Source organism: Taurulus bubalis (genome assembly GCF_910589615.1).
Source record: "Taurulus bubalis genome assembly, chromosome: 14".
NCBI classification, from domain to species: domain Eukaryota; kingdom Metazoa; phylum Chordata; class Actinopteri; order Perciformes; family Cottidae; genus Taurulus; species Taurulus bubalis.
Genome location: NC_136602.1, coordinates 23135885 through 23148286, shown reverse-complemented (window position 1 = coordinate 23148286; position 12402 = coordinate 23135885). Strand labels below are relative to the sequence as shown.

The following is a 12402-nucleotide window of genomic DNA, read 5'->3' as shown; positions in this document are numbered from 1 at the left end:
CAACCAACCTGTTAAATACCGCCGATTGGTCAGCGGTCCTAAGTTTCAAACTACGATGGTCTAGGTAGCCTCAGCGTTAGTTTAGGACGTGACGTCAGTTTCTTTGTATAAATATGTCTTCACAGGAAGTTAGGTGTAGGCAACAAAACCACTTAGTTAACGGACTTGCATTTGTAAAGCGACTTTCTCGTCTTCCGACCTTCCACTACATGTAACCCACATTCACCCACACTAGCGAGTTACTAACGAGTCATTTGACTAAAGACACCAACGACTCACGTGACGCCACGTATGACACAATATCAGCGTTTACTTTCAGCTACACGAGGGACACGAGCAGCGGCCTCCTGGACTGAAGTGTGTTTGTTTGACCATCGAATAATGACGAGGACGGGATTAAATTGAGTCAGTTGAAGTCCCGGTGTGTCTCACACAGACACAGGAGTTAGACCTCGTTGTGTCGCGATCAGAGTCTGAGGAGCGCTGACCAACCGCTGGTATTTAACAAGTTAAGAGTGAGACCATGTATATTCAATGGCATACTTTAATTACAATTATCTTACTGTGCAGACACTGCTAAATATTGCAATGGCTTCTCATAATGTTGTTGTGTGGCAATAATGACTAATTAAGGACACGCAATACTTAAAATGAAGGGGTTCATTCCATCAGGAGCATGAATTAGCTCAATATTTTCCATGGATATCTACGAAAGGTAAACTGAGCAAATAAACGAAGTTCACGGTTTCCAAAAGGGAAAGGTTTTGTGTCGATGGAGCATGACTGTACTCAGTGCATTTCATGGTAAAGCTGTCTATTAGATTTTGACATTTCTTCTATACAAATACACAGTAAATGTAGCGTTAAGGCCTGTGCACAGTGGGGTAGTGACGATTAACCAATATGCAAATATGTCATATCAAAACTGTTCATACTGGCAGACCTTTTACTAAACACACTGAAAATATTTGCACAGGCAGAAGACAACTAGAGAAGCATTCGGCCGGCTAATGTAAGATGTTTTCCTTTTAGCAAAAATGCTCAGAGTGAATTCCCTCTAGTCAACACCACGGTTACGCGGTGTATATGCCAAGGGCTTTTATTGTGAAAGGTAAGAGCAGAAGGAGTGGATCTGGTCCTCTGCACTGAGGTTTTCCGTCTTGGTTTGGGATGCTGTACACCACAGAGTACATTTGGAATATATGATGTAGACCGAGTATAAGTCTGCACATCTCACGCAGCGTCCTCCTCCCCTTCCACTCTCTGCGGTGCATCTATTTTGGAAGGGCACCATCGCTGCATGTGATTGGTTAAACAAGCCAAAGCGTTTTTTTTCCCTATACCAGAATAATAATGTGTGAAGCCAGACATTCCTTTAGCGCTGATACACTTCTTCATAGCCGTGTGTGTAAAGGCTGTTAGTTAGAGCCCAACTAACAGCTCTTGACTTTTGCCAAATCTGAAGAATCCCTCTTTCGGGGGTTATGAATCCACATTAATTGTTATTAAAATTGAATTTGGTTATCAAAATAACTTGGAACAAAAACTTGATCAAAAGAAAATGATGATGTGCCATTTTCCTTTCTATTTGACAATGGCACTAAAAGTAAAGGTCAAGGAGGAAATCGACATATCGTTTTTACATCAATCTATTAGTCCAGAGGTCACTGTAATCTGGTATCGTGCTCTGGACCAAAGAGGTTGGTGGATGGACAAATGGACTGACATCACCTTTTTTGGGCTCCACTGAAGAAGTTCAAACATATTGGGGTAAACATTTCATCATATGGGATGGAATGTTGATCATTTGCACTGAATCTTCCTACTAAACTTTCAACGCTAATATCTATTCTTTTAGTACAAGCTCAGCTGCAAGTACATCACATGACGGTCAGAGTCTCTCACACGAAGGATTCATACCAAATATGAAGTTAAAAAAAACTGTGCGGCATTATTGCTTGAATTTCTTTAATGACAGCTACAAATAAAAACACTAGCTAAGGTTGTTGATATCAAATTACAGTGCTTATCTTTGCAAATGATTGGTGTAAAATGTACTTTAAGATTGTTGTATTTTTAACAGGCTGCATCCATAACCAGCTCAACTAGCATCAAAGCACTATAATGTCTAGACTGCACATCACCACTGTCTTTCTGAGTAGTCAAACATAACTATTGTTGGAGCCACAATAACACGTGATACCTCTGCATGGCCTTCGGTTAGTCGTGAAACATCATGACCCAACACAACCTGCTCATGCATAATGGGCCTTTGTAAAGAAGGAGCTATTTGGTTATTGTTGGGACATGGTTCATAGAAACATTGCTTCTGGTACTTCTTATCATCCCATGCAGAGGAATCCTGCTGTCAGCCTGAAGTCGTGTCCACAGTATAACAGAAGCATCCAACTGTTGTGCTGCATGCAGGGATATTGAGATGAGGGGAGTCTTGCTGTGGGAACTTATTGGCAGGAACCCGTTTGTAAATACTTGCGTTAGTTTTGACTTATTGCTAATTTGGACTGATAGCCATCAGTCCAATTCATTCAGTGTCAACAAACAGTAGTACTAATTACATTACTATCCTTCCTGCAGACTTTGATTAAGGTCAGGCATTGGCTTTGTATGGTTGAGGTTAGGCATTGACTTTGGATGGTTGAGGTTAGGCATTGACTTTGTATGGTTGAGGTTAGGCATTGACTTTGTATGGTTAAGGTCAGGCATTGACTTTGTATGGTTAAGGTGAGGCATTGACTTTGTATGGTTGAGGTTAGGCATTGACTTTGTATGGTTAAGGTCAGGCATTGACTTTGTATGGTTGAGGTTAGGCATTGACTTTGTATGGTTAAGGTCAGGCATTGACTTTGTATGGTTAAGGTCAGGCATTGACTTTGTATGGTTGAGGTTAGGCATTGACTTTGTATGGTTAAGGTCAGGCATTGACTTTGGATGGTTGAGGTTAGGCATTGACTTTGTATGGTTAAGGTCAAGCATTGACTTTGGATGGTTGAGGTTAGGCATTGACTTTGTATGGTTAAGGTCAGGCATTGACTTTGGATGGTTGAGGTTAGGCATTGACTTTGTATGGTTAAGGTCAAGCATTGACTTTGGATGGTTGAGGTTAGGCATTGACTTTGGATGGTTGAGGTTATGCATTGACTTTGTATGGTTGAGGTTATGCATTGACTTTGTATGGTTAAGGTCAGGCATTGACTTTGTATGGTTAAGGTCAGGCATTGACTTTGGATAGTTAAGGTTAGGCATTGACTTTGTATGGTTAAGGTCAGGCATTGACTTTGGATAGTTAAGGTTAGGCATTGACTTTGTATGGTTAAGGTCAGGCATTGACTTTGGATAGTTAAGGTTAGGCATTGACTTTGTATGGTTAAGGTCAGGCATTGACTTTGGATAGTTAAGGTTAGGCATTGACTTTGTATGGTTAAGGTCAGGCATTGACTTTGGATAGTTAAGGTTAGGCATTGACTTTGTATGGTTAAGGTCAGGCATTGACTTTGGATTGGTTGAGGTTAGGCAATGACTTTGATTGGTAAAGGTTTTTTACAAACTTTTAATTAATTTTGCTGTAATTATTTTGTTTTTATTTTTATATTCTAAACAATTTACCAATCATCCAATAGCCTGACCATGCAGCTCCAGCATAACAGTAATATCCGTGGCTAACACCTTCTCACATAGAAATCCTAGAAGCACAATGTGAAGAAGCCACATCCACAACATTATTGAACTGCAGTCATTATGTGTATATACAGTATATATAAGTGTGCTCTAAGCAATTCAGTGTGCATTTATATTTGAGTGACCAGAGGAAATGGTGAGCATGTGTGGTCTACACAACATACAGTGAATAATCCGGCAATGGACACCAAGCAGCAGTTCTGCTGTAATGTTTTATGTAATATCTGTATTGACATATTCAGCATACATGACTAGAAATTACTTTAAATTTGTGAGCAAATCTATATATTTTTCAGGGAGGGCATTTTTAACATTTTCTGAGCTTTGTTCTAGAGAGAAAATAATAAAGTTTTGCAATGTCTTCCCCGAAAAGGTGTCTATTGGTCTATTGTTTTAATGAAATAAATGAATATGAAATGTTTTGAGCTTATTCTCATCAATATGTTGACACGTATGATAGGGTGAGGGTGACTCATGGATGATTAATAATGAGTTTTTCCTCTGCTGATAAAATAAAGACAACCACTGAGCCACATATTGGTGATGAATAACTGAACCAACACCTGTGTAAGGAAGGCATTCTTGGCATCTGCATTTCCAAATTGGAATGATTTAAATTCATATGGCAAAGCAAAAACATGCATTTAAACATGTAAAAAGACAACCAAAAACAAATGAGTTAAACACAAAAGCCTGATACCACTTGTTAGCATATTGGCAGGGCTGCCAAGTTTTAAATTAGTCTGAAGTGCGATTCTGCAGCCTGTCGGTGAAGTCGATGCATTGCACCACAGGGGTCGGGGTAATCCCTCCTCAACTCCAAGGAATGCAAAAAAAAGTTCAGCAGTCCCATTCACAAAGCATTTAGAGATGAAAAGTCAAGCCAATAATAATGGTCACAATACATATGGTGGATTAGCATGCCAACCTGCAGACATCATACATGATGATGATTATTCACCAAACTCACTTAAAAAGTGTGGAAACATCCTTAACATGTAGCATCGTCCTAAATGGGCATCTAGTGATGGTTGGATAATTGGACAATGTGTATTTGATGAAATGGATTTGTGAGATGACGCTTGCTGTCACAGCTGCACATGATAAATAAAGCTCTGTCTGCCATGACAGCAGTCCTGTTCTCCTCTGTGACCTTTACAGCCCCCTGACAGCAGCAGGTATCTGTTCCATCTGTCTGTGTGCACATCAAAATGTCATTTTGATGAATTATTCGACACACGTTCTTCTGCACATCAACAGGTGTGTGGTTCCCAAACTGTCAGTGCTTCCAGATGGGGAAACCTCCAATATGCAGCACACATGGAATTACAAAAAGTGTGCTTGGCTCCGAACGCTCCCAACGCTCCCAACGCCACCCCCAATACTCCCAACGCTCCCAACATTCCCAACGCCCCCAACGCTCCCAACGCCCCCAACGCTCCCAACGCCCCCAACACTCCCAACACTCCCAATGCCCCCAATGCTCCCAATGCTCCCAACGCTGCCCCCAACACTCCCAATGCTCCCAACGCCCCCAACACTCCCAACGCCCCCAACACTCCCAATGCCCCCAATGCTCCCAATGCCCCCAATGCTCCCAACTCTGCCCCCAACACTCCCAACGCTACCAACGCCCCCAACACTCCCAACGCCACCCAACACTCCCAACTCTCCCAATGCTCCCAACGCCCCCAATGCTCCCAACGCTGCCCCCAACACTCCCAACGCTACCAACGCCCCCAACACTCCCAACGCTCCCAATGCTCCCAATGCCCCCAATGCTCCCAATGCCCCCAATGCTCCCAACGCTGCCCCCAATGCTCCCAATGCCCCCAATGCTCCCAACGCTGCCCCCAGCACTCCCAACGCTACCAACGCCCCCAACACTCCCAACGCTCCCAATGCTTCCAACGCCCCAACGCCCCCAATGCTCCCAACGCTACCCCCAATGCTCCCAACGCCCCCAATGCTCCCAACGCTGCCCCCAACACTCCCAACGCTCCCAACGCTGCCCCCAACACTCCCAACGCCCCCAACGCCCCCAATGCTCCCAACGCGCCCAACGCCCCCAATGCTCCCAACGCCCCCAACACTCCCAACGCTCCCAGAGCAAAGAGACGCATTAACGTTGTCCAGGTTAAGGAGGAAAAGAAAACATTCTTTAGTCCTTTTCATTTCCATTTCAACCTTGGCAATGAAGTGATATTTTACTCCGGGGTGTCCACACCCGACACAAGCCATTATAAGTCCTGCGGCAGGACATTTGCAGTCATGAGGGACAGAGCTGTTGAAGAAGTTTAAACAAATAAATAAAGATAGGCCTTGAATGCATAATGAACAGTTGAAATCACATTATTGCACATAGGAAATATTGATATTGATTATTATTCAATAGTTTAATTGATATTGCACATAAATGAATTGGGGACGCCGGCTGGTCGCCGACTCTCCCGGCCTCGAACATCCGCCTGGCAGGCGAACGTTCTCGGACGGACGAGCCGGCGACCCTTCGGCTTACCCCGACGTGCTTGAAGCGAGGGCCCAGTCACAGCTGCTCGCAGCTTTAATTTAGAGGAAGATTATATATATATATATATATATATATATATATATATATATATATATATATATATATATATACATATACATATACATATATACATATATATCAGGGGTGTCAAAGCGTTTTTCACCGAGGGCCACAAACAGAAAAATAGATGAAAGTCTGGGCTACTCAGGTGAGGTATATGGCCAAATGAATCAAATAAGGTGAATAATGTATGTATGTATGTATGTATGTATGTATGTATGCATGTGTATGTATATATGTATATATATATATATATATATATATATATATACACACACATATATTATATTATATATATATATATATATATATATATATATATATATATATATATATACATATATATCAGGGGTGTCAAAGCGTTTTTCACCGAGGGCCACAAACAGAAAAATATATGAAAGTCTGGGCTACTCAGGTGAGGTATATGGCCAAATGAATCAAATGAGGTCAATTATGTATGTATGTATGTATGTATGTATGTATGTATGTGTGTATATATATATATATATATATATATATATATATATATATATATATATATATATATATATATATATATATATATATATAAATAAATCACATCAGAGGAAATTTGGCCTTTTCCAAGTTCCAGTAGATGTCGGTAGGGAGAGAAACTGAAGCTGGTTCTTCAGAGATTCATCACTGCATCTCCATCAGTTCTAGTTCAGACTCTCTTCACTTCTTCTGCATCATCAAGAAGGGAGTCGAGAACAGCTTGAATTCGTTCTCAATGGCAGAAAGATCTGGGAAGCGCAGACTGAGTTCTGTCATTTGATGTGATGACAGACACATATTTCCTCTTTTTCGCAGAAAGGTTGACCTCTGGAAAATGGAATATATGTATATATATTTTGTACATGTAAATATATATATAAAAGATAAAAATATGTATTAGAAGTGATCAAAAGCTTGAGGTTTCATGGAACGGCGTGGAAGTGGTGTGACGACTATTGCATGTGGTTCGTGATCATGCAGCAAGCTGTTGTAACTCCACTGTACTTTGTCAAAACTGTTCCAAAGTTAACATGCTTTATGAGAGGCATGGCTGGAAGACTTCTGCATGCCAATATGAACTCATAGTCAGAGCGCCACCTACTGGGAAACTATGGCAATTTGAACTGGAAATGAAGGACGAAAATGAAATTGGCCGACTTCTGGTACGGTTTAGAGCATGGTCCCAAGAGAGTTATTTTTAAGTTTATATGTGGTACTTATGCCTATCAAATATTGTATATCTATGTTGAACGTACTGCAAGGGCTGCTTTGTTGAATTTAGTTGAATTTACCCCTAAGAAGTTAATGGGTCCTTTTCTTTTGAACACAATGAGATACAAACAAGCTTTTGATATATTTTCATGAAATTGAACCTTTAATTATCCACAGAGAATTTTGTAAAAATCGAAGCCAGCGTTTAGGAAAATTTGAGGAAAAAATAGTTTTCATCAAAATTCAAAATGGTGGAAATTCTAAGTACGCGGACTTTAGTGCGACCACGTACTTTTTTGTAGAGCAGACACAACCGGACATGTGTGCCAAATTTCAGGTCAATTGGTGATAGGGGGCAAAAACTGTGGGCTTTCACAACTCACAGGTTGTCAAAAAAAACAGGTTTTTTTTAGGGGGCGCTATCTGACTTCCTTTACAGTTTAGAGCATGGTCCCAAGAGAGTTATTTCTAAGTTTACATGTGTTACATAGTCCTAGCAAGTTTCATACATGTAGGTCAACCGTAGAGCTGGGGCTGATTAATTGAATATTTGTAGGGGGCGCTATCGAGCCGACGTTCCAGTTTTGAGTCATTCAAGTCATATCAGGCAACTACATCTTTGCCTTTAAATGTGTGTGCCAAGTTTAGTTACGTTTCGAGCATGCTTAGTCCCTCAAAAGTACCTTCGTTGTTGACCGCGAAGGATGGGGCGCCACGGCAACAGCGTTATACAAAAAATCAAAAGCTTCAGGGGCTGACATCATGAAAGTCTTATGTTTGTCTAGGAGTAATTGGAAGTTGATCTGATTGACCGACTAAGAGAAGCAAGCCAAAGTATAGAAATATTTACTTCATGTTGCCATTAGGTGGCGCTATGACTCTAATTAAAAATTAGACTGCACATGTCTTCAGGCCTGGAGGCTGATCAAACATGTGAAACCTGGAAAGGATCTTATCATGTGGAGTCGAGTTACATCGGTTTATTCGGTCATGGCGAAGGATCGAACTTCTGCGATGGACCGACGCTACGCCGTTCAACGGATCCTTACAATCTTCAAGGTGATACATTATCAATGTCTTAAGTCTCTTCCGACGCATTTTGAGAGGGATCTGAATAATCTGTGAGGAGCACGGTGTACAAGTAGAAAACATGTAACTTCCTGTTGCCTCTAGGTGGCGCTATGACTAGGATGGCAATTGATCATATGGATGTCTTCAGGGTCAGAAGGTCATGGCATATGAGAAATATGGAGTAGATTCCATCATGTACGGCCGAGTTAAAGCAACTTCCATTTTCATGGAAAATGGTGTCTCTTTGCCGCTGCTCTGCGCTCACATAGTTCGATATTTTGAAAATCCTGAAATAACTTTTCCCTGCAAAGGTCTCAACATCATATTGCCCGAATGTGAAATCAATCGTGTGTAATCTCTAGGAGGAGTTCGTCAGAATACAACGCCTGAAAACAAGGAAAAGGCCAAAATTGAGCGGTTCACTGCAGCGCCCTCTAGTGTTTGAATATTTTGAAACAATTTGGGTACGTTAAGGGACACGATGTTGACATATGCTACAAAGTTTGTGAAGATAGGCCAAGTAATTAGGAAGTTATGTGTATTGACATATTAAGCCACGCCCCTAAGAGGTTAATTGGTTAATAAACTTCTGAACGCAATGAGATATCAACACGGTTGACAATACCGTTTGATTACATTGAGCCAATGATGATTCACAGAAAATTTCGTAAGAAACGGACCCAGCGTTTAGGCGGAATGGGCAAAAATGTGTTTTTTACAAAATTCAAAATGGCGGAAAATCTAATTAGGCGCATTTTAATTTCACGGATGAGTTTTTTGTAGAGCAGTCCCACCCGGACATGTGTGTAAAATTTCAAGTCAATCGGTCAAAGTTTGCAAAAACGGTGGGCTTTCAGCCTAAAGGGGGCGCTATAGAGACATTTTCTCAGACTTTTGGTCGACACCCAAATTATATTAAAATTTTCGCCGAGTCTGATGGGTGTGCAAAGTTTGAAGAATGTAGGTTTATCCCAAGCACCTCTTTTCCCTGCGCATAGGTCGGGAATAATAATACTTAGCATTTCAATAGGTCCTCGATCTGACTACGTCAGTACTCGGGCCCTAATAATAATACTTCGCATTTCAATAGGTCCTCGATCTGACTACGTCAGTACTCGGGCCCTAATAACAGGCAAGCACCCAACTGGACAATGCACACAGTGTAATAAACTAGAAACGGTCTACTGTCTATACTATACCAGATTGCAATAGGTATGACGAAGAAAGAAGGTAATTCATATCACAACTGATATCACAATGGAAAACATAATTTTACATTCAGGAATCTGTTGGGAAAGTGCACAATATCTCAATGAATTACCTAAGAGCAACAGGAATATTAAAGATAATGTGTGTGTGTTTTCCCTGTCACTTTAATCACTTTTGGCCACTTTAATTACGTTCATCATCTGGTGCAATATATAATACATTCAAATACTTTCATATACTTGTTTTTATTCCATCTGTATACTTAATATTGCTATTGTATTCTTCTTTCCTGTTTTTATTACTGTTTTACTGTTTATTTATATTACTTGATTTTTATTACTATGTCTCTTGTGTGCACTTTACCTGCCTAATGCTGTAATTCTGCAATTTCCCCACTGAGGGACTAATAAAGGATTATCTTGTTTTATCTTATTCTTCATGAACCTAAACATCCGGTCCAGCAGGTGGCGTCGTGCACCGTTTACGTTGGTTTGCGAGCCGCCAATAAACAGGAAGAAGAAGAAGGAAGCCGGAAGTAAACAAGTCGTTCACGTGACTCGTTCTGCTAAACTGTCTCGAGGTGAGCGACAGGTGCGACGTAATAGTGTGTCATGATTGTTAATTACAAAGAAATTACTTGACAACAAATGGACGCTCTAGAGTTAGCACGCGGCTAACAGCCCACTGTGTGTGTGTGTGTGTGTGTGTGTGTGTGTGTGTGTGTCCTGTTCGACGTGTGGAGGCTGCAGTCTGTTGCTGAATTCATCCGGTTACAGAGACAATAGGCTCGTTCGTTAGAGCTGCGACCAGCAGGAGGCGTTGACATTAAACTACGATCAAGTCGGACAGTTGTTAGCTGCCTTCACAGTAAAAAGTCACAGAAAAAATGACTTCCTGTTAGTTCCGAACTTTTGTTTACTTGTAGTTTACAGATCACGTTTGGATTTATTATATGTGTTTATATATATATATATATATATATATATATATATATATATATATATATATGTATATGTAGACATGACTGTGTAGCTGCATCCTTTGGTATTTGTATATCTGCCTGTGAAATACATTACTACTGGTTTAGATATGTGTTATGAAAATAAGATTTTGTATTATCAACCACACAAGATGTGTTTTTAGATTAAACATAAGACGAATAGTCAATAATCGAGGGTTAAGTATTCCAACTACACATAAAATAAGGATTTTCTCCAACACGTGGTGTTTGCTGTCAGATCTAAGAGCCAATCAGCTCTCTGATGTGGCGAGAGCCAGGCGTTTCCCATCATGCACTGGGCCACGCAGTCGTTTGAGAGCAACTACGGCGACTGACTCTGAAATCGACAGCCGGCTTGATCTCGTGAGAGTATCGTTGACCACGTGTGCATGACGTCAGAGCAAGTCGGGACCAAGTCGGACACAAATCTAACCGGCATGCATTGCGCGCCGATCGATTCTGCACAGAACTGGCTCATCTCGAACGAGCCTATTGTGACATGTCTAGTGAAGCTTTGTTTCTGCTCTCTGAGCTGCGTTATTCTCCGAAACACCAGAGGGCGCACTAACAAGATGAACTGCACTCTTTCATGCGCCGTAAAGACACAGCACGCATTAAAGGCAATAGGCTCGTTCGAGATGAGCCAGTTCTGTGCAGAATCGATCGGCACGCAATGCATGCCGGTTAGATTTGTGTCCGACTTGGTCCCGACTTGCTCTGACGTCATGCACACGTGGTCAACGATACTCTCACGAGACCAAGCTGGCTGTCGATTTCAGAGTCAGTCGCCGCAGTTGCTCTCAAACGACTGCTTGGCACAGTGCATGATGGGAAACGCCTGGCTCTCGCCACATCAGAGAGCTGATTGGCTCTTAGATCTGACAGCAAACACCACGTGTTGTAGAAAATCCTTATTTTATGTGTAGTTGTAATACTTAACCCTCGATTATTGAAAATACCAAAGGATGCAGCTACACACTCATTTCTACATGAATATATATATATATATATATATATATATATATTTATAAACACATATAATAAATCCAAACGTGATCTGTAAACTACAAGTAAACAAAAGTTCGGAACTAACAGGAAGTTCTTTTTTCTGTGACTTCCTGTGTTTACTTGGAAGGCAGCTGACAACTGTCCGACTTGATTGCAGTTTTTTGTCAACGTCTCCTGCAGCGGCCGCTGCTCTCTCTGGATTCCAGGCGAGGCGCAGCTCTAACGAACGAGCCTATTATAAAGAAACACAGGTTGAACTTCCTGTAAACTACTTGATTTGGCTGCAAATTATGTATTCAGATGAAGATTTATTTTTATTTTATTTGACCACCTTCTGCTTCTAAAGCCTCGAAAGCTAATTGTCCTTCTTTGTATAATATTAGGGCTTTCATCAGGAAACTATTTGTGACGGTCACGTGATCGTCCGCGCCAGCCTACACACTCCAGTTTCCTAATTTATGTTGTTATATGTTCTATTATTTATTTGTTTTACTTGAACTGTTTTTGCACTTCATTACAGTACATTCACTTTATGTGGGACAGAAGGGAAACACAATTTCAAATCTTCTGTATGCTTGCACAATGGAAGAATTGACTAATA

At 41.0% G+C, this 12402-nt stretch overlaps 1 pseudogene across 1 annotated transcript in view; it reads left to right on the top strand.

The window, feature by feature from the left end:
• Positions 1-12402, top strand: part of LOC306746693 (protein NLRC3-like) — a 284667-nt pseudogene that overhangs the window by 166039 nt on the left and 106226 nt on the right. The gene's annotated exons all lie outside the window — the stretch shown is intronic.